We start from the raw sequence: 25,067 nt of genomic DNA on the forward strand, positions 1-25,067 counted from the left end.
CCACCAGCTGGTTGGAGGTCACATCGATAATTATATACACTGATAGACAACTATATACAAAACTGTGCACAGGCATATCACCACAGCTATGTCCAAGAACATGTAGAAGAAATCTCCAAAACATCTTCCTTAAGGGCTGACAATACCCTAGCACTGTGACTTGTGGTGGAGAAATGTATGAGTTGGATTGTAAATAGTTCAAGACAGTTTAATGTCGTTGTTAACATGTAGGATGGTGTACTTGGTAGGGAGTGTAGAATAAATAATTAACAATTGGGGTATGCTAATATATGGCATAGGCAAACAAATTTGCAGATAATACAAAGTTAGGCGGCATTGTAGACAGTCTAGCTGATAGTATAAAATTGCAAGGTGATATTGACAGACCAGGTGAATGGGCAAAATTGTGCAGATGGAATTCAATGTAAGTAATGTGAGGTTATTCATTTTGGACCAAGAAAGGGTAGAGCAGGGTATTTTCTAAATGGAAAGAGGTTAGGTACAGTGGCTGTCCAAAGGGACTTGGGGGTTCTGATGCATAGATTCTAAAAAATGCCAGGAACAAGTGCAGAGAATAATCAAAACGGCGAATAGGATTAGAGTATAAAGACACAGGGGTTATGCTGCAGCTACATAAAACCCTGATTAGACCCCATTTGGAGGACTATGAGCCGTTCTATGTACCACACTTCAGGAAGGATATTTTGGCCTTAGAGGGAGAACAACGTAAATTTACAAAAATGATACCTGGATTACAGGGGTTGAGTTACAAGGAGACATTACTCAAATTAGACTTGTTTTCGTTAGAATTTTTAGGAGGTTAAAGGGTGACCTGATCGAGTATTCAAGATATTAACAGGGAAAGACAGGATAGATAAATATAAACTATTTCCACCGATTGGCGTTCTAAAACTAGGGGGCATAGAGCGTTCAGGAGAGATGTTAGGAAGAACGTCTTCACTCAACAGGTGCTCGAGGTTTGGAACTCTCTCCCGCAAACAGCCGTTGAAGCTAGATTAGTTGTTAATTTGAAATCTGAGATATAGGCTTTTGTTAAGCAAAGATATTCAGGGATGTGGAGTTAGGTCACAGATCAGCAATGATCTCATTGAATGGCAGGACGGGCTTGAGGGCTGAATGGCCTGCCCATGTTCCTATGTTCCTAGATGTACCACTGACACCAATCTGGAGAGAAAGAGATTAGAATCATGCCGAGGAGCAACATGACTACTGTGTAGCCTGTTCAGCCATAATACTAACAAACAAGCGTTAAGCAGATACCGGAGTATATTTACAGTCTGTCTTCTAACGGAATTCCACACCTCAAGTCCAAGACAAAAGGACCAATCTCAGAACACTCAGTACCACGCTGAAAGTGTTTTGCAATATTTATTTTATAAAAGAAGCCCATAAGGTGCAAGGAATTGTGTACTGTGTGCTTTATGGTTGCGAGGGACACCTCATAATATAAGGATTAAAATTCAAGTAAGTGAATTAATATAATTTAGAAATATATTCCACACAGTTATACATGTAAATGTGACACAATGTGAAATCTTGGAGTCTGATCTACATTTTGTATCTAATTGTACTCTCTCCAAGGACAGGAAAACAGCATATCTCCCCATGCTTTTTTTAACTAGCATGTCCTGACAATGCGCAACCTGAATAGAGAAAAGACCAGTTAACATTTTAGGTGTTGATCTTTCATCAGAACTGGAAGCTTGCAGACTAGTGGAACTCCTGTTGAGCAGAGTGAACGAGTGTTGGTGGGAGGGCAGGGTTGGAAACAGAGCTGTTGAATATTTCCGTGCTGTAATTTCCTTCCAAAACTGGCGATTGGAACAAATTTCGTCAAGAGAAATATATTGCAGGGAGCCTTGGCAAGTACCAAATCTGGGAAATGCCAGACCGCTAGCAAATGCAGCGATGGGTTTGAGAAGGAACTGTTTCATCTCAATTACTGCCTAAAATCGCAAAATGTGCAAAATCTATTGTACCAGGGACTCCAGAAGCTGTGGTAGAATACATGTCGCTGAGAGAAGATTGTGGGTTCAAGCTCCACTGTGGGAGCACTGGCTGCACTATGAGAAGTGCTGCCTTTCAGATAAGATGTGAACACAGTGCCCTTGTCTGCCTTCTCGGAGGGGGGGGGGGGGGGGGGGGGGGGTGCAGCGGGGGAGGCTGGGGTTGATGTGGGAGCGTGGAGCAGGAAAGATCTCTGTGTCCTGAACATTATTTGTACCTCAACCAACAGAACAATAAGAACACGCTATCTGGTCATCTATCTCAATGCTGATTGAGGGTGTTTGCTGTATGCAAATTAACTGCCGCATTTCCCTACCGATTTGCCATCTAATAAGAATGAGAGTCTTTAAAGCGCTTTGGGATGTCCATTGATCACAAAAATAGCTATATTAATGCAGTTCTCCTCCTGTGTTTCTGCTGTTCAACTGCTGTGGTGTAGTGGATTTTAACTTGAAGTGAAAGGTTCTGGAACTTAAAATAGTGAGCAAATTTAAATGCCGTCCAGCGAGTACTGCTACTCCCATAGGGTTCTGTCATTTATAAAATTAGGAGGACTGGGGGTGATAATTTGAAGGCACAACACCCATAGAATACCTACAGTGCTGAAGGAGCCCATTCGGCCCATTGGGTTATCACCAACCCTCCGAAAGGGCGCTCTATCTTGTCCACACCCCCACCCCATTCCTGTAACCCCACCTGACCTGCACATCTTTGGATTACGGAAGGAAACCAGAGCACCCAGAGGAAACCCACACACACACGGAGAGAATGTGCCAACTCCACACTGACCCAAAGCTCGGAATTGAATCTGGGTCCTGACACTGTGAGGCAACAGTGCTAACCACAATACTGGAAATGCTCAGCATTTCTGACAACATTTACGCAGAGGGAAATTAGATCCCTCTCATCGTAAATGGAAAACATTAGAAATAGGGTCTCCTCTACATTGGGGAGGCCAAACGTGAATTGGGTGAATGCTTTGCAGGACACCATTCTGCCCGAATGTCCATACGTCCATTCTGCATGTTTGACCTTTGGCTGACATAGATACATAGAAGATAGGAGCAGGAGGAGGCCTTTTGGCCCTTCGAGCCTGCTCTGCCATTTATCGCGATCATGGCTGATCATCCAACTCAATAGCCTAATCCTGCTTTCTCCCCATAGCCTTTGCTCTCATTCTCCCCATGTGCTATATCCAGTCGCCTCTTGAATATATTCAATAAAGTTTGTGGAAGATTGTTCCAGATCTCGAGCGTTCTTGGGAAAAAGAAGTTAGCAAGGGAACCATGGTGGAGTGTGTACAGTTGTAGCTGTTGGTTATGAACTCTTCGAGCTTGGTCACTTTTTGGGCTTAATTAACTGCTTAGAAATATTTAATTGGTAATTCAAAATTTTATAGAGGGATGTCAACCTATGGACTTTTCTTCGGATCTGGAGACTGCGGCAGGCTAGCGACATTGCCAGCCGGGAGAAACTAGAGTCTTGTGAGTAATTGTTTGTAATGAAATGAGCTTTCTGGCAAGGTAGGGTAATTGTTTAGTAGTGTGTGAGTCCTAAACAGCTACACTGTGCTCTAAGTGTAGTTACAGAACATTCTCTTTCCTGTGTTTGAAGAGTAATGGGAGTTCTGTTTCACAAACGCAAGCATTTTGGATGCCTTGGAGGCTGAGACTTTGTACTTCAAATTATTTTAGTTGCGGATTCCTAAGTAAGGAGATTCCTTGGTAACTTCAAGTGGTGGGGGGAGGTTATGCATTGTGTAGTTGGGAACTGATGGACATCGAGTATTCATGATTCACATTTCTCTGTGCTGAATTCCATTCCCCATAAATTGGCCCATTTGGTGAGATTATTTAGACCTCCCTGCTGCTTTAGAAATGGTTCAGTAAATTCCTTCAAGTGAAATCTGGTGCTGTTTCTGCCTGAAGTGGCATTATCACATTTTTAAAAAGCTGGATATTCAGAAGGTTGAGGGTCAGGGTGATCTCCTACACTGGTTTCTATTGCCCAATGAGGCTGGAGAGGAAGCCTGATTTTCTTTCACCCACTTTTCAATCTGTATGACCATTCCTCAGATCACCTTTAGCACTGAAGAAGGGTCGGATGGACTTGAAATGTTAATTCTGTCTCTCTCTCTCCATAGATGCAGCCAGACCTGCTGAGTCATTCCAGAATATTCTGTTTTCATTCTGGCTATTCGTTGCTCTATAGGCCAGCATTTATTGCCCACACCTAATTGCCCTTGAGAAGGTGGAGGTGAGCTGTCTTTTGGCTTTTTAAACCGCAGCAGTCCATCTGGTGTAGGTACACCGTGCCAGTTTAGCTCAGTTGTCAGGAAAGCTGGTTCGTGATGCAGAGCACGGGTTCAATTCCCGCACCGGCTGAGGTTATTCTCGAAGGCCCCGCCTTTTCAACCTTGCCCCTCGCCTGAGGTGCGGTGATCCTCAAGTTAAATCACTACCGATCCGCTCTCCCCTTGAAAGGGGAAAGCGGCCGATGGTCATCTGGGACAATAGTGACTTTACCTTACCTTTACATCCATAGTGCTGTTAGGATGGGAGTTCTATGATTTTGACCCAGCAACAGTGAAGGAACGATATTATAGTTCCAAGTCTGGATGGTGTGTGTGCCTTAGAGGGGAAATTGTTGGTGGTGGGGTTTCAATGCAAGTGGTGCACTTGTCCTTCTAGGTGCTAGAGGTCACAGGTTTGGAAGGTACTGTTGAAGGAGCCTTGGTGAGTTGCTGCAGTGCATCTTGTAGATGGTCCACACAGCTGCCACTGGTGGAGGGAGTGCCAATCAAGCGGGGCTGCTTTGCCCTAAATGGCCCTGAGCTTCTTGAGTGTCGGAGCTGCACTCATCCAGGCAAGTGGAGATATTCCATCGTGCTCCTGACTTGTGCTTGTAGATGGTGGACATGCTTTGAGGAGTCAGGATATGAAGACCACAATGTTTTAGGCAGGTTGGGGAGTGTATATATATGTGATACACAAGATATCGCAATTGAGTGGTAAAATTATGGACGGATCAGAGGGTCTTTATCGGTCATCGTTGCTTATTCATTCATAAAATAGAGCATTTTGTTGAATTAAAACAACATGGTTGGGGAAATTCAGAGAATTCCTTCCAAAATCTGTTCATGAATTGTGCATTTAGAAGCAGCACAGCAGGGAAATGAATGGAGCAGGAACCCTAGACGTTTATACATCACTGTGCCAGGGAAACATTCTGCTAGTCACTTGGGAAAACACAGCACTAATTAAGTCCCATCTCCAAGCCATTAACACACAATAACTTGCTTTAAATGCTTACAAAACATAGCCTCAGGACTAGTCTAACATGCTGAGTACATATTTGTTACAATATGTACATTTAAATTCATAAATATATAAATTTCCTGACCCAACAATTACCTGTTACATTAGTGGTGTGCATGTTTAGGTTATATAATTTACCAGTTCACAGCTGTTCGACTCTATTATTAATTATGTCATGTTCGCTGTCACTGGCTGATTGTCACATGAAGTAAATGTACATATTTATAGAAATAAATAGTAAAAGGGTGGTTAAAGGAGGAATGGGACTGATTCGGGACCAATAGGGGATCTACACATAGAGGCAGGGGGCATGGCTGAGGTATTGAATGAATGCTTTGCATCTGTTATTGCAAAGGGAGAAGGTCACGGTGAAAAAGCAGGAAACTCAGCTACCAGAAAGGTTTCAAATTGATTACGAGGAGATGCTGGATACGCCGTCTGCACTTAAATTTTATACGGCACTAGGACTCCATGAGATGCATGAGGGAAATGAGAGTGGAAATTGCAGAGGCATTGGTCATAATTGTCCAATCTTCCTATAACTCAGGGCGCTGTCAGAGAACTGGGGGTTCGCAAATATGACACCCTTGACTAAAACAGGGTGTAAAGATAAGTCCAGCAGCTGGTGATCTGCCAGTTTAGCCACAGTAATGGGCAAGCTTATGGAAATGATAATCTGGGACAAAATTAATAATCACTTGAGCAAATGCAGGTTAATTAAAGAAATCCAGCACGGATTTGTGAGGGGTAAATTGCGTTTAACTGTCTTGTTTGACTTTTTTTTTGATGAGATATCAGAGAGGGTTGCTGAGGGTAATAATAATATAATAATCTTTATTATTGTCACAAGTAGGCTTACATTAACACTGAAATGAGTGACTGTGAAAATCCCCCAGTCGCCACATTCTGGCGCCTGTTCGTGTACACTGAGAGAGAATTCAGAATGTTCAAATTACCTAATAGAACGTCTTTCGGGATTTGTGGGAGGAAGCCAGAGCACCCGGAGGAAATCCGCGCAAACACGGGAGAACGTGTAGCTTCTGCACAGACAGTGACCCAAGCCGGGAATCGAACCTGGCCTTGTGAAGCAACAGTGCTAACCACTGTGCTACTGTGTATGTGGTGTATATGAATTTCCAAAAGACGTTCGATAATGTGACACACAGCAGACTTGTGAGCAAAACTAGAGCATCGAATAAAAGGGACAGTAGCAACATGTATATGAAGTTGCGAAGTGACAGGAAACAGTTGTGGTTCGTGGTTATTTTTCAGCCTTGATGAAGATTCATAGTGGAGTTCCCTGGGGGTCATTATTTGGATGGTGCTCTTCCTGATATATATTAATGACCCAGAACGTGGCGCGCAACGTCTAAATCTGCAGACAACACAAAATTCAGAAGTATTGGGAGAAGGAGAGTGTAGAACTTTAAAGGGACATAGACAGGTTGGCAGAATGGGTAAACAAGTGGCAGATGAAGATTAATGCAGAGAAGTGTGAACTGATTCATTTTGGTATGAAGAATACAAAGAGACAATATAAAATAAAGGCTATGATTATAAAGGAGGTGCACGAGCAAAGGGACCCGGGTGTATATGTGCATAAATTATTGAAGATGGCAGGTCAGGTTGAGAGAGTAGTCATACAGCAACTTTACTAACAGGAGTGTAAAGTACAAAAGCAAGGAAGTTATGTTCAACCTGCATAAAACACATGCCAGCAACAACTGGAGAGTTGTGTCCAATTCAGGGCACCACACTTTAGGAAAGATGTGAAGGAATCAGAGAGGGTGGAGTAAAGATTCATGAGAATGGTTCCGGGGATTGGGAACTTGAGTTATACAGATAAATTGGAGACGGTGGGACTGTCTTCTTTGACGAACAGAAGGTTGAGAAAAAAATTTGATTGAAGATTCAAAATCAGGAGGGGTCTGGGAGGAGTAGACAGAGGAAAAAGCTTACCCATTTAAAAAAAATAAATCTTTATTGTCACAAGTAGGCTTACATTAACACTGTAATTAAGTTACTGTGAAAAGCCTCTAGTCGCCACATTCCAGTGCCTGTTCGGGTACACTGAGGGAGAATTCAGAATGTCCAAATTACCTAACAGCACGTCTTTCGGGACTTGTGGGAGGAAACCGGAGCACCCGGAGGAAACCCTGGCAGACACGGGGAGAACGTGCAGACTCTGCACAGACAGTGACCCAAGCCGGGATTCGAACCTGGGACCCCGGCGCTGTGAAGCCACAGTGCTAACCACTGTGCTACCGTGCTGCCCTGAAATGGACGAAATGGCCGAGAACACGAGAACACAGATTTAAGGTACTTGTCAAATGAACCAATGGTGAAAAGAGGAAAACCTTTTTCGCGCAGCAATTAGGAAGGCACTGTCTGAGAGTGTGGTGGAGGCAGCTTCAATCTCTGCATTCAAGAGGGAAATGGATTATTATCTGAAAAGGAAGAATGTACAAGGCTATGGAAAGCAGGTGGGGGAATGGCACTGGGTGAATTGGCGATCTGGAATGGCACAGAGGCATAGTGGTTAGCACTGCTGCCTCACAGCGCCAGGGACATGGGTTCAATTCCAGCCTCGGATGACTGTCTGTGCGGAGTTTGCACTTTCTCCCCGTGTCTGCGTGGGTTACCTTCGGCTGCTGCAGTTTCCTCCCACGGTCCAAAGATGTGCAGAGTAGGTGGATTGGCCATTCTAAAATTGCCCCTTTGTGTCCAAAGGTTAGGTGGGGTTACGGGGATTGGGTGTTCTTTCCAAGGGCCGGTGCAGGCTTGTTGGGCTGAATAGCCTCCTTCTGCATTGTATATTCTTTGATTCTATTCTATGAATTGCGCCTTTGAGAGTCAGACACGATAGGCCAGATAGCCTTCTGTGCTCTATCCATTCTGTGATCTGTGGTGCTTCTGCCTCATTTAGTCATATTTGTACCCCACACCCTGCCCATCTTTCCCAATTCATTATCTTAATTTCCACCTCATGCACCAAGCCTTTCTTCTTCTTCATTACTCCCTGCCCTCCAACTAGACACCCTGCAGAAACCAACCTCTCGTTGAGCATTGAACACAAAACTGCGTCCTCCCACTCTCCCCCCTCCCCCGATCATTTAGTGGATCAATGCTTCAGGTCGATAAGGCACAGCAGAATCATTCCATTTTGTCCAAATGTAAAATAGATGGAGAGCCTATTTCCGATATGTTGGAAGGTTACATTCTTTCTTTTTTAATGGCAGATAAATCTGCTTCAATCCCTCTCACTGGGGAAAGTGGGGGGGAGGATCGGTGTGAGCAGGTGACTGTGGTTTACTGCATGAGGTACACAACAGAGCAGGTGTAAATGGGGTCTGTTTAGTCAGAGAGGGTGGGTCTCTGTATTGTGTGGGTTGTGGGGGAGCGTGTTGTCTCTCTATTTGGGTGCGGTGGGGTGGGGGTGGAGCCAGCCTATTTTGGGCCCCATTTCAATGCGGATGAAAAAAATTCAAGCACAGGAATTGGCACCACTGCAATAAGCAGACAGGGATTAGGAGCAGGAGCATCCCTTCAACCCCTCTGGCCTGATCATGGCCTCAACTCTTTTATGCTGCGCTTGAGGCAGTGCAATGGCCGCTGGTTAGGTGCCCACAGCTCTGACACAACCGGTGGCAACCTCACAGGAAACGTGCCCAGTCTGGTAAGGTCGTAAAGCATTAAAAACAAACACCTGAGGGCAGCACGGTGGCGCAGTGGGTTAACCCTGTGCCTCACGGCGCCGGGTCGCAGGTTCGATCCCGGCTCTGGGTCACTGTTTGTGTGGGGTTTGCACATTCTGGTTTAGCTCACTCAGCTAAATCGCTGGCTTTTAAAGCAGACCAAGCAGGCCAGCAGCACGGTTCGATTCCCGTACCAGCCTCCCCGGACAGGCGCCGGAATGTGGCGACTAGGGGCTTTTCACAGTAACTTCATTGAAGCCTACTCGTGACAATAAGCGATTTTCATTCATTTTCATTTTCATTTCTCCCCGTGTTTGCGTGGGTTTCTCAACCCAAAAGAAGTGCAGGCTGGGTGGATTGGCCATGCTAAATTGGCAAATTAATTTTCCTTAATTGGGAAAAATGAATTGGGTACTGTAAAATTTATTTGAAAAAACAAACACCTGGCACTGAATAGCCCTCTCGGAGAGCCGGGAGGGCATGATGGGCCGAATGGGCTCTGGCCATACGGGAAGATTCTCTGATTTTATATGATCGCTCAGTGTGAACGTGGCTTGCTGTTGCTCTAGGTCACACCTCTATCATGATTGCGATTGCAGCATGGAGGAACAGTTACTGTCTGTTCCCTAATCCTCCTGACCTTGAATTAATCTTCTTCCTTTTTATTCTAAACTTGTATCAAAAATAAATCGATATGTGTATATATTATATATAAATAGCAGCAACTCACACCCCTCAGATGTGCTCATAAATACCCAAGCACCGCTTTATTGAAGAAACAGTAAATTTCACCCTTTCGAGTAAATATATTGCCTTAGCGCTCTGCATTGCTGAGCGCTCTTTTAATGCAAAACAAACTGGCAGGGAGACAAGATAAAATTCCTTTGCTGCTGTTGATGGTAAAATCCACCATTCCCAGCAGCAAAGCCAGAATAATGCAGGCCTGTTGAAGATTAGGGCCGGAATTCTCTGTCAGCTACTGGAATTTGAAGTAAAGATGCCCCTTGTGAGGATGAGCTAAACGAGAGCTGCTCACAGGTGTGGCACTGAATGCCCAAACTGAAGGACACAACCTGGTATCCTGGACTGAGCTGTGCCACCTGTTGGTCTCTGAGCCCAGAAGGCCGTGGCTTCAAGTCTTCCCCCAGAAATGTGAGTGGGGAAATCATGACTTCTTCGGGGTAGCACGGTAGCACGGTGGTTAGCATTGTTGCTTCACAGCTCCAGGGTCCCAGGTTCGATTCCCGGCTTGGGTCACTGTGCGGAATCTGCACCTTCTCCCCCTGTCTGCGTGCGTTCCCTCCGGGTGCTCCGGTTTCCTCCCGCTGTCCAAAGATGTGCGGGTCAGGTGGATTGGCCGTAGTAAATTGGGCTTACATCGGGTGCTCTTTCCAAGAGCCGGTGCAGACTCGATGGGCCAAATGGCCTCCTTCTGCGATGTAAATTCTATTCTATTCATTGTTACGGCTGAGAAGGAGGCCATTTGGCCCATCGTTTCTGCACCGGCTCCCCAAACGAGCATCATGACTTAGTGCCATTCCCCTGCCTTTCCCCCCAGAATCCTGCACATTGTTTCTAGTCAAATAATCATTGAATGCCTCGATCGAACCGGCTCCACCACACCTCCAGGCCGTGCATCCCAGACCTGAACCACTCGTCGTGCGAAAAGGATTTTTCTCACATTGCATTTGCTTCCTTAGCAAATCACCTGAAACCTGTGCCCCCTCATTCCCGATCCTTTGACGAGCGGGAACAGTTTCTCCTGACCTACTCTGTCCAGTCCCCTCCTGGTTTTGAACACCTTTATCAAATCTCCTCTTAGCCTCTTCTCTCCAAGGAGAACAACCTTAGCCTCTCCGATCTATCCTCGTAACTGAAGTTTCTCACCCCTGGGAACATTCCTGTGAACCTCTCCTGCGCTCTCTCAAATGCGATCACATCCTTCCTACCGTGTGTCGCCCAGAACTGTACACAATATTCCAGCTGAGGTCTAAGAACAGGCGCCGGAATGTGGCGACTAGGGGCTTTTTACAATAACTTCAATGAAGCCTACTTGTGACAATAAGTGATTATTATTATTATTATTTATGTCCCGTAGTGAGAAAGTTCTGCACTGCCTTTCAAAGGAGACTCCATGAACTGTAGTCACTGGAGATTTAAAATACAACAGCTGGTCAGCCCTCAACATCGTGGGATTTCTCCCTGGTTGGTGCCTTCCCCGTGACAGTGTGTAAATGACATTTCAATAATGTAACTATTACTAATACTGAGGGGTCTAATATCAAGCACTCACATCTTGCTCGGAGGGATTACGCTGTTCTAAATCCAATCCTGAAAAAGGTCGCTTCCCATTCCTTCCATTTTGCAGAAATCGATGGCAGGCATCAAACCTCTCAATCCTTCTCCAAACCTGCCAAGCTGAATTTGAAGTGACTTTTCTTTAGCCAATTTACCTTAACGGTAGATTTTTGTGTTTCTCCCCTCTCTTCTGGATTTGCCCTACCCTCCCCACGTGCCCCACCCCTACTTCCTCCCTCCCATCTCCATCCCCATGACCCCTCCCCAAGAAAGTGCATCCCAGGTTGGCAAGGGTGCAATCTTGTCCCTCGACTTCTTGTTCATGGTGTTGCTTTCAATTTGGGCCACTAGGAGGTGACTCCCTCTGCAGTTCACAATTCAGGATGAGACATTAGGCCGCCTTGGCACTCTCTCTGTCTGGCACCCAGAGAGATCAGTAAAAGATTAGAAAAGATTACTTGGCCCAGCAAAGTCTATCGACCTGACCCTCACAATGCAAGGAGTGAAAACGGAATGGGCTGGACATGCACAGCAGGTCAGAAAAGTGAAAGGTGGTCATTTTGTTTTAATCTATTTCGAGGCCTTCGCCCAAACTATTAACAGCAACAACTTGCCTTAATAGAGCATCTTTACCTGAATAATGCGTCACGAGACCTTCCTCAGAATAGTCATCAAATAAAAGTGGACAGCGAACTGGGCATTTAAACATAGAACATAGAACAGCACAGCACAGAACAGGCCCTTCGGCCCTCGATGTTGTGCCGAGCATTGTCCGAAACCAAGATCAAGCTATCCCACTCCCTGTCATTCTGGTGTGCTCCCTGTGCCTATCCAATAACCGCTTGAAAGTTCCTAAAGTGTCCGACTCCACTATCACAGCAGGCAGTCCATTCCACACTCTAACCACTCTCTGAGTAAAGAATCTACCTCGGACATCCCTCCTATATCTCCCACCCTGAACCTTATAGTTATGCCCCTTGTCACAGCTACATCCACCCGAGGAAATAGTCTCTGAACGTCCACTCTATCTATCCCCCTCATCATCTTATAAACCTCTATTAAGTCGCCTCTCATCCTCCTCCGCTCCAAAGAGAAAAGCCCTAGCTCCCTCAACCTTTCCTCATAAGACCTATCCTGCAAACCAGGCAGCATCCGGGTAAATCTCTTTTGCACCCTTTCCAATGCTTCCACATCCTTCCTATAGTGAGGTGACCAAACTGCACACAATATTCCAAATGTGGTCTTGACAGATGACCAAAAGCTTGGAGAAAAGGATAGGTTTTAAGTAGGGTTTTAAAAGACTAATCAGAGGTCAGGAGGCAAAGAGGTTTAGAGGAGGAATTTTGCAGCTTGGGGTCAAGATAGCTGAGGGTATATCTGCCAGCGATGGAGTGATGAACTCCTGCCTTATTTTTGTTCAGATAATGACTGATCTGCTGTGTTCTTCCAGATTTTTGTTTTCCTTTCAGAATTCCAACATTTGCATTATTTTTTATTTATTTTGCTTTTGTCTCAATTACAGATTACAGCTGCATTTTTTGAGCATTCCGCATGTCACCCCTGCTCCCTCGATTTCTAATGTCGACCTCTCTGAATAAAGAAAGTCCTCGTTGCACCCACTTTCGATTTAATTTTCAATAATTTCACTTCACTGACTTGAATTGAAGCAATATTCTGGCATTTGCCGTGCAATCTTTCCTGTATCCCCTTCAGCCCGTAGATTGTTGGAGAGCCGCAATGGTGGCTGAAGCAGTTCCTCCCCCATAACATTCTCTTGTTGTGTCTCGTTCTACCCTGAGATAACACAATTACCAGCATAGTCTAAACAGGTGAGAGATTGTGGCTCTCACACATGAGGGTGGAAGATTACAGTCTCACACTGGCTGTGGTAAAGTCATCCTGGCTTTAGGAGGTTACATGAGTTGTGCCTCTCACCCCCCCCCCCCCCCCCCCCCCCCCCCCCCCCCGCCCCCTCCATTCTCCAAGCCCACTGCTTCCAAAGTTTGTGAGGGAGCAGACCTGAGGACCACCAATGCTGCAAATCTGTCAGGCCTCAGCAGATTCCAGAGACCAGCCCAGCCAGTGAGAGTCATTTTTGGGAACCAAAGTCACAAATCTCACCAGTGCCTTAGACCATGAAAAACTGACAGAACGTGCGAGTAACTGAAGCAGCGATGGCTGAACAATGGTTGCTGTAGCTCAGTTGTGTACCCAGCCCGAACATTCTGAAAAAGTTGGATTAAGACGAGATTAAGCCTTTACACTATATCTTTTCTCATAAAAGATCAAATTTCACATTTTTTTTATTGCAGTTACACATTGTCCTACATTCCATTGAATTATTGGAATTTGCTGCAACAGAAACAGTCCATTCGACTCATTCCATCTATGCTAGTCTTTATGGTCCAATGAATCTTCTCCCTCTCCCATTACCTTATCTCAGCCCATCAGCACATCCTTTGTTTATTTGTCCCTCACGTACTTAGCCGTATGATCCAATATTGTATCCAATCTGCCTCCTTCGGATACTGAGGGACGAGAGTTATTGACGACTGCGACACTCGAGCTGACGCCAAGATCCTTGTGCACAAGGCAGTTGTCCTCCCAACTGTTCTATGCAGCTCAGGAACTTGGACTACACGTGGACGTGGGCAGCACGGTAGCATCGATGTGGTTAGCACAGTTGCTTCACAGCTTCATGGTCCCAGGTTCGATTCCCGGCTTGGGTCACCGTCTGTGTGGAGTCTGCACGTTCTCCCCGTGTCTGCTCCGGTTTCCTCCCACAGTCCAAAGATCTGCAGGTTAGGTGGATTGGCCATGCTAAATTGCCCTTAGTGTCCAAAAAAGGTTAAGTGGGGTTACTGGGTTACGGAGATAGAGTGGCGGTGTGGGCCTGACTCGGGTGCTCTTTCCAAGGGCAGGTGCAGACTCGATGGGCCGAATGGCCTCCGTCTGCACTGTAAATTCTATGATTTCTCAAGGTGAGGTACCATCAACGCTGTCTGAGGAGGATTCTCCACATCAGCTGAGAGGACAGGCGTGCTAACATCAGTGTCCTTGAAGAAGCCAGGATCACCAGCATCGAGGCCATGATCATTCGAAACCAGGTCCATTGGGCTGGCCATGTGCTTAGGATGTCACAGTCCCGACTGCCAAAACAAATCTTCTTCACCCAGCTCAAGGAAAGCTCCCAAACAAGGGGAGGACAAAGGAAGTGCTTCTAAGACACCCTGCAGGCTGACGTCACGAAGTGCAACATAGATGTCAATGCCTGGAAGATCCTTGCTCAAAGAGACCTTCTTGGAGGAACCTCCTGATTGAAGGGACACAATTCATCGAGGACATCCGATGGCAAGAGGTCTGGAAAAGGAGTCTGAGAGAGGAATACCAGCGATCTAGAGTCCATGGACCGACCCCACCTCCCAGAAACAACTGCCAAGTGTTGGCCGAAGATGCGGCTTTAGAATCGTGCTCATCAGCCACGCAAGAACCCACATAACCCATAGCCAGTAACTAGGGGTTTCTTAGGTGGACACTCAAATTTGTTAGCGAGTGATCATCGAAGAATGAGACTTCTCCAGATTTTCTTAAATACCGCTGTGTCATTTCTCTTAACTGCTACTTGTGGTAGCTAGCTCCACGTTCTCACCATTTTCTAGGTGGAAAAGTCTCTCCAGAATTTCTGTTAGAACCTATTAGTCCTGTGTATTAGTTTACAAGCCAAAGGTGAAAGGGAACAACTCGCAGATCAACCCCGGAGATTGTTTCTGGGTGGTGGTGATGTTGTGGTGCATTATAAGAACATAAGAACTAGGAGCAGGAGTAGGCCATCTGGCCCCTCGAGCCTGCTCCGCCATTCAATGAGATCGTGGCTGACCTTTTGTGGACTCAGCTCCACTTTCCGGCCCGAACACCATAACCCTTATGGGGATAGGCAACTAAATTTGTGTTTGACGGTTGTAAATTGTGCTCCTAGACATACAAACATTTGAATTAGGAGCAGCAGCCGATCCTTTGAACCTGCTTCACCATTCGATAAGATCATGGTTGATCTGATTGTAACCTCTACTCCACATTCTCATCTACCCTCAATAACCTTTCATCCTTTGCTTATCAAGAATCTATCTAGCTCTGGCTTAAAAAATATTCAAAGATTCCGCTTCCACCGCCTTTTGAGGAAGAGAGTTCCAGACTCACACCCTTTAAGAGAAAAAGGTTCTCCTTATCTCTGTCCCATATGACGACTGACCCCTTATTTTGAAACAGCAACCCCTAGTACTAGATTCTCCCACAAGAGAAAACATCCACCCTGTCAAGCCCCCTCAGGATCTTATATTTTCCAATCAAGTCACCTCATATCCTTCTAAACTCCAGCAGATACAAGTCTAACCTGTCCAATCTTTCCTCACAAGACAATCCACCCAATCCAGGCAGTAGTTTAGTAAATAATAATAATCTTGTATTAGTGTTACAAGTAGGCTTATATTAACACTGCAATGAAATTACTGTGAAAATTCCTTAGTCGCCAGTCAGGCACATGTTCGGGTACACAGGGAGAATTCAGAATGTCCAATTCACCTAACAAGCACATCTTTCGGGACTTGTGGGAGGAAACCGGAGCGCCTGGAGGGAACCCACACAGACATGGGGAGAACGTGCAGACTCTGCACAGACAGTGACCCAAGCCGGGAATCGATCCTGGGTCCCTGGCACTGCAAAGCAGCAGTGCTAACCACTGTGCTACTATGCCTTTTTCTGAACTGTTTCCAACACATCTCCATTAAATAAGGAGACCAAAACTGTACACAATACTCCAGTTGTGGTCTTATCACTGCTCTGTGTAACTGAAGCATAACCTATTCAATTCCCCTCGCAATGAACAACAGCATTCTATTAGATTTCCTCCTAACTTGCTGCACCTGCATACTCACCTTTTGTGATTCATGCACGAGGTCACTGAGATCCCTCTGCGCCTCAGAGCTCCGCAATCCCTCACTGTTTAGATAGTAAGCTCGTTTTTTACCTGCCAAAATGGACAATTGCACATTTTCCCCCGTTAAACTTGATTTTCCAAGTCTTTACCAACTCACTTAACCCGTATATATCCCTTTGTCGCCTCCTATTGTCCTCTTCACATCTTACTATCCTATCTTTGTGCCATCAGCAAGTTTAGCATCAACGTGGAGGATTTTCAGCTGGAGCCCACCGCAGATGAAAATGGCAGCGCCGGTGGAACATCCTGAGAGACCGCGCGAGAAGGTGCATCTCCCCGGTGTGATCTCATTCTCCAATTTTCCCCATCTTCACTGGTGACACAATGAGGTTCCTATTTAGAGAGCTTCCCCGCCATATGTTTCCCCTGGGGAAGGAATCCTCCCCCACCATCCACGGACGCGACATCAGATCCGTGAGGTTACAACAGCTTCCGCAGCACTTGAAGCTGTCAAGGGAAACCGGCCGGGGGCGCAAAACTCAGTTCAGTCCTCGGGGGCAGAGGGAAATGCCTAGGCAGTACAGCAGTACCAAACCAATGCTTGTTGGGAAAGGGACGAGGTCATACCTATCCTTGTACGGGTGTCGTCATCCCGAAGCTTGTTGGGGTTGATTGTCCTGGTGTTTGTTGTGGGGGGGGGGGGGGGGGGGGGGGGGGGGGGTTGCATCGATGCTTGGAGTTGGGGGAGGGGAGTGTCCTGATTCTTGTGGCGGATGATGGGGGGAGTGCCCCAATACTTTTGGAGAGTGATGGGGGGGGGGGGGGGGGGGGGGGGGGGGGGATGCCCCGGTACTTGTGGAGGAGTCATAGCGACAATCGGTGTAGAAGAGCCCCTTAGGCCTATCGAGTCTGCACCGACAAAACTACTCTAAATCAACACTAATCCCACCTTTCAGTACTTGGCTCATAGCCTTGAAAGGTAGGACATTTTAAGTGCTCGTCCACCTACGTTTTAAAGGTTGTGAGGCTTCCCTCCTCTACTACCCTCCCAGGCAGTACATTCCAGATTTCCACCACCCTCTGGGTGAAAATTTATTTCCTCAAATCCCCTCTCAACCTCCTGCCCCTCACCTTAAAATTATGCCCCCTCGTTATTGACCCTTCAACTAAGGCGAACAGCTACTTCCTATCCACCCTGTCCTTACCCCTTATAATCTTATACATCTCAATTAGGTTGCCTCTCAACGTTCTCTGCTCTGAAGAAAATAACCTAGCCTATGTAGCATCTTTGCTTAGCTCAAATGCTCCATCCCAGGCAACATCCTGGTGAATCTCCTCTGCACACTCTCCATCCTTCATATAGTGAGGCAACCAGAACTACACACAGTACTCCAGCTGTGGCCTAACCAAAGTTTTGTACAGCTCCAACATAAACTCCCTGCTCTTATAATCTATGCCACAGCTAATAAAGGCAAGGGTTCCATATGCCTTCTTACCTACCCTATTGACATGTCCTGCCGCCTTCAGGGATCTGTGGATCATTACCCCAAGACCCCTCTGTGTCTCTGGGCCATCCAGGAGGGGTGTCGGGGGGATCCGACCGAGCATTATGTCATGTGTGCTTACCATTGAGAGGGTGCAACGGAGGCTCGCCAGGCTAATCCCGGGGCTGGATGGAGTTTTATGGTGAGAGATTAAGGCAACTGGGACTTTATTCTCAAGAGCTTTGAAGATTGAGAGGGGATCACATTGAAACTTACAAAACTCTGACACGGAGTGACAGGGTAAGTGTGCAGACGTTGTTTCCCCTGGCTGGGGAGTCGAGAACCAGGGGACACAGTCTCAGGAGAAGGGACAGTCCAGTTAGGACAGATGGGGAGGAACTTCTTCACTCAAAGGGTGGTGAACCTTTGGAATCCTCTGCCCCAGGAAGTTGTGGATACTCAATCATTGAGCATATTCACGATAGAAATCGCTGAATGTCTGAATCCCAATGACATCAAGGGATCGATAGAATTCATAGAATCCATAGGATCCCTGTAGTACAGAAGGAAGCCATTCGACCCATCGAGTCTGCACTGACCCTCCTATTAGGTCCACACCCTGCCCTATCCCCGTAACCCTGTAACCCCACCTAACTTGTACATCTTTGGGGGTAGTGGGGAGACGATGGCGAAGAGTTAGATGATCAGCCATGATCTGTTTGAAAGGTAGCAGGTTTGACGGGCCGAGTGGCCTTCTCCTGCTCTTATGTTTCGATGTGCTTTGATACCTCCTCTGTGGCTCAGTGTCAAAAGTTTTTATTGATGATGCTCTTAATAAGTATCTTGGAATGTTTATTTTTTAAATTTAGAGTACCAATTATTTTTTTCCCCCCAATTAAGGGGCAATATAGCGTGGCCAATCCACCTAACTAGTACATCTTTGGGCTGTGGGGGTGAAACCCACCCAGACACGGGGAGAATATGAAAATTCCACACGGACAGTGACCCAGGGCTGGGATTTGAACCCGGGCCCTCAGCACTGCAGTCCCAGTGCTAACCACTGCGCCACATGCCACCCACTCGGAATGTTTTGTTAAGTTAAAGGTATAATATAAGTGCAAGTTATGATCGTTATACTCGTAAGGAGGAAGAGGTGGCTTTTAACCAGGGTCCTAAAGGAGGTGAGGTTGGCAGATCGAACACAGTCCATGGCCCCATGGCTGAACAGTGGAGTATCAATTTTGTCTCTGCTCACCAATAACCAAGGTGGCTCACAGAATACCTTTCTCAGATGACAGTCCCTCTGTAAACTTTGAAGATGAATGTCAGATGGTTCAGATCTGAAAGAACCTTTTGTTGTTGAAAATTGAAAAGTACTGACGTTTGAATTTGAGTTCAAGAGCCACAGTGTTTAAACTTGTGTTAGTTTCCGCTAACCGCTCTTATACAATTAGCATGACACCAATCGAGGCTCTAATGCGGCTCAGCATTATCCCTCTCATCTCTAATTCAGAAGGTTGTGTGTTTAATCCGCACTCCAGGCATACAAGCACAAACCGAGGCTTGTCTGTGGTTTAGCCAGACTGCTTACAGCTTTAGTCTCACGTTTTGCCCGAGATTGGCGTCCAGCCACAAATCCCTGCCCGCCATCATGAGCACCACCTTTTTTCACCTCCTTAACATTGCTCAACTCCGCCCCGCCACAGTTCACCTGATGATGAATAACCTCATTCATGCCTTTTTTTATCTCCAGACTAATCTAACACACGCCGGGCCAGCCTCGGTAATCCTGAACGCGATTGCCGAACGCACAGCAGGTCCTGACTACCAATCACATTTGTGCTTGCTACTTGCACTGGCTCAGGTTTAAGTAACACCTCTGTTTTAAAATGTTCATCCTTGTTTGCGAATCTCTCCACGTCCTCAACCCTTCCTTTCTCTGAAATCTCCTCCAACCCCATAACCTTCTGAAGCGTCTGCACCCTGCTTCGTGAGCAACCCATCTCTCCAGCAATGGTGGCCATGCCTTCAGATGCCAAGACCCTAAACGCTGGAATTCCCTTCCTAAATCTCTTCGCCCCTTACTCTTTTCCGTCCTTCAAGGTGCTCCTTAAAACCTATCACTTTAAAAAAAATAAATTTAGAGTACCCAATTACTTTTTTTGGTTCCAATTAAGGGCAATTTAGCATGGCCAATCCACCTAACCTGCACATCTTTGGGTTGTGGGGGTGAAACCCACGCAGTCATGGGGAGAATGTGCAAACTCCACATGGACTGTGACCCAGGGCCGGGATTCGAGCAGGGTCCTCAGCGCCGCAGTCCCAGTGCTATCCACTGTGCCACATGCCACCCCTTAAAACCTATCACTTTGACCAAATGTTTGATCACCTGCCCTAATATCTCCTTATATTTTTCAGAATCAAACCTTGTTTTATAGTCCTCCTGTGAGGCATCTTAGGACATTTTGTCACATTGAAGGTGCTTTGGAATTCAAGTTGTTGTTGCTCTTGCATTGTGAAGGGCTGCTGCACTGTCAGAGGTGCTGTGTCCTTCAGATGTGACATCAAATGAAGGCCCAGACTGCCCCCTCAATCACGGATGTCACACACCAGTTCAAAGAAAAGCGGTGAGTCCAGGCCAATATTTATCCCCTTGACCAACATCAAAATAACTGGTCAACATCTCATTGCTGTTTGTTGTACCTTGCTGAGCACATATTAGCTATCTTGGTCCCTACATTGCAACAGTGACGACATTTCATAAGGCATTTTATTGGCTATGAAGTGCTTTGCAATGTCCTGAGGTCATGAGAGACCATTTGTTTCTTTCTTTCGAATGATCAACATTACACTATGCAAACTTTCCATTCTGTTTTGGAAATGATGAAATTAGATTAATAAAACTGCTAAAAATGTTTTTTTTCCAATGTATATAAATGAGCATTTAAATGTCCAGCACAATTGTCGCAGCGCCATCGCCACCAGTCAGGAGAAGGCCCACGACAATCTTTTCAAAACAATGAGGGATGAGCAATGAATACAGCCAGCCTCACACGAATCCCAATTTCTTTAAATGGTCAGGAATATTGTTTTTGCCAAATTTCCTCCTTCTTTCCATAAAGGCAATAGTCAGTATTTAATAGAGGCATTGGGGAGTATCACCAACCGACTAGAGAGCCGGGGAGAGTTGCTCTCGCCTCCTGTGGGGGAGGCCCACTGGCATTAAGTGTCTCTCAGGTGCTTAAGTGGCCTTCCCTAGGATTAATCACCTTGGGGATGGAAATTCCACCTCCCCGACAGCCACTAGCCAATTCAAGACCAGCATCTGTCCACTGCAGTCAACACCAGTGGGACCGCTGGAAGCTGCCAGCAATGCAGCTAGGTGTGTTGAAGAGGATTGCTGAGGAGCCCATGTGAGTGAGGGTAGGATAGGGGACACAAGGGGGGGGGTTGGTCACGGAATATTGAGGAGGGTACGTAGCATGGGCAGGCTGGTGGTTCTCAACAGGGTCCCCTTTCCCAATGTCAGACTCCTCGATCAGGCACTGAGTACCTTTCAACAAGAGACACCCACTGGGAGCCAGCAAGCAACCTCGACGGGTTTTCAGGATTCCCACACGGTAGAATACCAGCGGTACCAGAGATGAGGCTCTTAATTGGGCATGAAGTGTCCTCTCGGCGTCCTCAATTGGCAGCAAGGTGGACGGACCATCAACAAATCTTTCTGCCCCAGACTTAATCGCATCAGAGGGAGGAATGAGGTGGGGACCCCACTAGAATCCTTCTGTCCAATTAAATGGCCCCCCACCTTTGAACCTACCTTGGAGGAGGGCATTACATGCCATCAAATGACACATGTTTACAATACCATTCTACAAACGCTGCAAACCTCTGTCCATGCGTGAACCCTGACGGTGAATACCTGCCAACCATAGCAGAGTTATTTATAACAAGTGAGCCTGCTCTACCTCGTCATGGGTGTTGGCACACAGCAGTGGGAATCTGGTTGTTTATTTTGTTCCTCTCTCTGCCCTGATTTCTGCAGCCTGCGCAACATCCCTCGCACCAGTTTTTTTTTAACACTGGTTTCATATAAATCAAAAATCTGTATTTATAAATCATGCATTCAAAGAGTTAACAGTTGACTCACAAAAAACAATTTAAAAAATAATTCATGCTTGAGATTAAGGTCCACGACAATCTTCTCAAAACACCAAGCAAGGGCAGCATTTATTGACCAACCCTCATTGCCCTTGAGAAGGTGGTGGTGAGCTCCATTCTTGAACCGCTGCAGTCCCTGGGGTGAAAGTAGTCCCACAATGCTGTTTGGTAGGAAGTTCCAGAATTTTGACCCAGCAACAATGAAGGCATAGCGCCTTTGTCATTGTCATGGATGGTGATCTCACAGTCGGCCTTGGTTTACATGATAAAACTCAATTCAAGTATTTGTTTCCCACACATTTGACGGAAAATGGTTCAAACCCAAAGATTACATCCATGGAAACGTGCTGCTTCAGCTTTTATCTTAACCAGTGAGTGGCTTTAAGTATTTCCTTCTGTTTTCTGCACAGGACAACATTGGCATGTTAGTGTTCCGTCAGCCCTGGACTTCCTAAAGTTCACGGCTTTGGCTTCATTCCTTGCTCCGCCCCCTTTCAGACTGTCCCCCTTCCCTTCCTCCGCCATGTCCATACTCCATTCTCACTCTGCTCCTGCTTATTCCTGTCAATGGAAGGGTGAAGCGGTGGGGTACACCCTTGGCCAATCAAGTGGCAGTACCCAGAGTGAAGTCATCACTTTTGCCAAACAGGCGGGGCAGAGTTGCCAAATTTGATTGTGACACTGGAGTGGCCAAAGTCAATGTGGGACTGCCATCTAGGCACCCGGTACAAACAGGGAAGCTCAATTGTTGTTAATGCCCTTGCTCAAGTGAAGATAAAGTCATCAATAGTCCCCAAAATAGTGGCACTGGTTGCATCACTGCTGACAATAACCAGGGAAGCACAATGAAGTCACTGCCTGGATCAAGTCGACCCACACTAACTGTATGAGTAGCAATTGTCATCATACCATTTCTGACCTCAATCCCTTCTTAAATATATGCTTTGTTGAAACTAACAAATGATGTCTTGTAATCTGACTTACCAACGGCTTTGAGATCGTTGTGATTTTGAAAAGTGAATTTCTTGCCTTCCTGCCCCCTCAAAGTATTTTCAATGCAGCCTGCGCCTAAATGTTCAATAAGCAGTCTGCTTCCATACAGCTGAATTCAACAAGAGGTTTATCAGCTCTGGCGTTCCAGCAGTAGCAGAGTGTAGGTAGGGCTTCCTGGAAAACTGGGTCACGGCAGATTCAGCCCACCTAAGACATGCAAAAGTGTTAATGTTGGCAGAAAAACAATCAGATCTTTCAAAGACTCTCTTTTCTGCAATGAAAACAATAACTGTGAGGTTTACCTTTTTCCTCTCTCTTTCTGCAACATCCCCCCAGCCCCACAACCCTCCAAAATCTCTGAACTCTTCCAATTCTGGCCTCTTAAGTATCCTCAACGTCCTTGCCCTCCCTGTGGACTACCCCCCTCCCTCCCCCCACCTCCAGTGCCTTGTTAAAATGCTCCTTGAAACCGATCACTTTGACCATGTGTTTGGCCACTTAGTATCTCCTTCTTGCTGTTGGTTTTGTCTGACTACACTCCTGGAACATTTTAACATGTTAATGATTATGTGAGGTGGAAAGGTCTTAAGAGGGATTTACAGGGCTTGGGGCTGAGACAGCTCAAGGCGTTTGTAATGGGGGGAAGGAAGTGGGAAATGCACAAGAGATTATATGTAAACATAAACCTGTTGGGGACTATAAAAAGCAGGTAAAGGAATATTCAGTGATCAGAAATTGGAGCATTGACCCAAAGAACAAGGTCCGAGGACCCATCTGTGAGGAGCTTCTCAGCAATAGCCCCAGTAGTAGGTTTCAGGCCCATTCAGTCATGACGGACATAATTCAGTAGTTTTAAGTGTCCGTTTAGTATCTTGACGACCACAAAGAATGTTGCCTCTGCAATTCCTCTAACTTCAAGGGAGGGGGAAAGTATTTTCAAAAGGCTTTTAAGAAATGCTTCTCAAAAGGTGCATCATTTTCAGAATGCGTAAGACCAACACCAAATTAACGCACTGCTCCGAAGAATGCTTCCTTTGTCTGTGCTTTGATTCGTGCCCCACATGACAGCCAAGGTGACTTCTCTCAGTTCAGGAATCATAGAATTTACAGTGCAGAAGGAGGCCATTCAGCCCGTTGAGTCTGCACCGGCCCTTGGAAAGAGAACGCTATTTAATCCCACGCCTCCACCTTATCCCCGTAACCCAGTAACCCCACCTAACCTTTTTGGACACGAAGGGGCAATTTATCATGGCCAATCCACCTAACCTGCACTTTGGACTGTGGGAGGAAACTGGAGCACCTGGAGGAAACCCACACAGACACGGGGAGAATGTGCAAACTCCGCACGGTCACCCGAGGCTGGAATTGAACCCGGGACCTATACACAAGGATGAATCATGTGATGGGTAACCATAACTTATCAGCACCTTTTAGAAAACGTCCACTTACTTCTAGTGTTGCCAACTCTCCAGGACCCTTTCTGGAGTCGAGAAGATTTAAATCTCCTCAACATTGCTTCGAACAGAATGGAGGTGAGGTGAGAGGAGGTTTGCGGACATTGGAGGCTGGCTAGCAGCTTTCGATGGGCCGACGAGGCAAGTGAGGGGGGCAGGGATTGATGCTGGGAAATGTTTTTTCGAGAGGAAATATAGGGGTGGGGTTTTGGGAGGCTCATGGGGCAGGGCCCGGTGGTTTGATGGTGGTGGATAAGAAAGCTGGGGGGAGTGAGAGACCGCCCAGTTAGGATAGTCATATGGAATGTGAGGGGGTTAGGAGGTCCGGTCAAGAGGTCAAGGGTGCTTGCACATCTTAAAAGTTTGAAAGCCGATGTGGCAATGCTGCAGGAGACTCAGTTGAGGGTGAAGGACCAGGTGAGACTTAAAAAGGGCTGGGTTAGTCAGGTGTTTCACTCTGGATTTGACGGAAGGGCTTGAGGGATTTGGGAGGCTCATGGGGCAGGGCCCGGTGGTTTGATGGTGGTGGATAAGAAGGGTGGGGGGAGTGAGAGGCCGCCCAGTTAGGATAGTCATGTGGTATGTGAGGGGGTTAGGAGGTCCGGTCAAGAGGTCAAGGGTGCTTGCACATCTTAAAAGTTTGAAAGCCAATGTGGCAATGCTGCAGGAGACTCAGTTGAGGGTGAAGGACCAGGTGAGACTTA

At 46.4% G+C, this 25,067-nt stretch overlaps 1 protein-coding gene and 1 long non-coding RNA gene across 5 annotated transcripts in view; one reads left to right on the forward strand and one right to left on the reverse strand.

Annotated features, from left to right (window-relative positions):
- Positions 1 to 22,995, reverse strand: part of LOC119971102 — a 139,421-nt gene extending 116,426 nt beyond the window's left edge. The window contains exon 1 of the long non-coding RNA XR_005461741.1: positions 22,901 to 22,995. This is a non-coding gene — a long non-coding RNA (uncharacterized LOC119971102). The remainder of the gene's footprint in view (positions 1 to 22,900) is intronic.
- Positions 1 to 25,067, forward strand: part of mafa (v-maf avian musculoaponeurotic fibrosarcoma oncogene homolog a (paralog a)) — a 393,941-nt gene that overhangs the window by 121,010 nt on the left and 247,864 nt on the right. The window lies entirely within an intron of this gene.

Source organism: Scyliorhinus canicula, chromosome 9, assembly GCF_902713615.1.
Source record: "Scyliorhinus canicula chromosome 9, sScyCan1.1, whole genome shotgun sequence".
Taxonomy (NCBI): domain Eukaryota; kingdom Metazoa; phylum Chordata; class Chondrichthyes; order Carcharhiniformes; family Scyliorhinidae; genus Scyliorhinus; species Scyliorhinus canicula.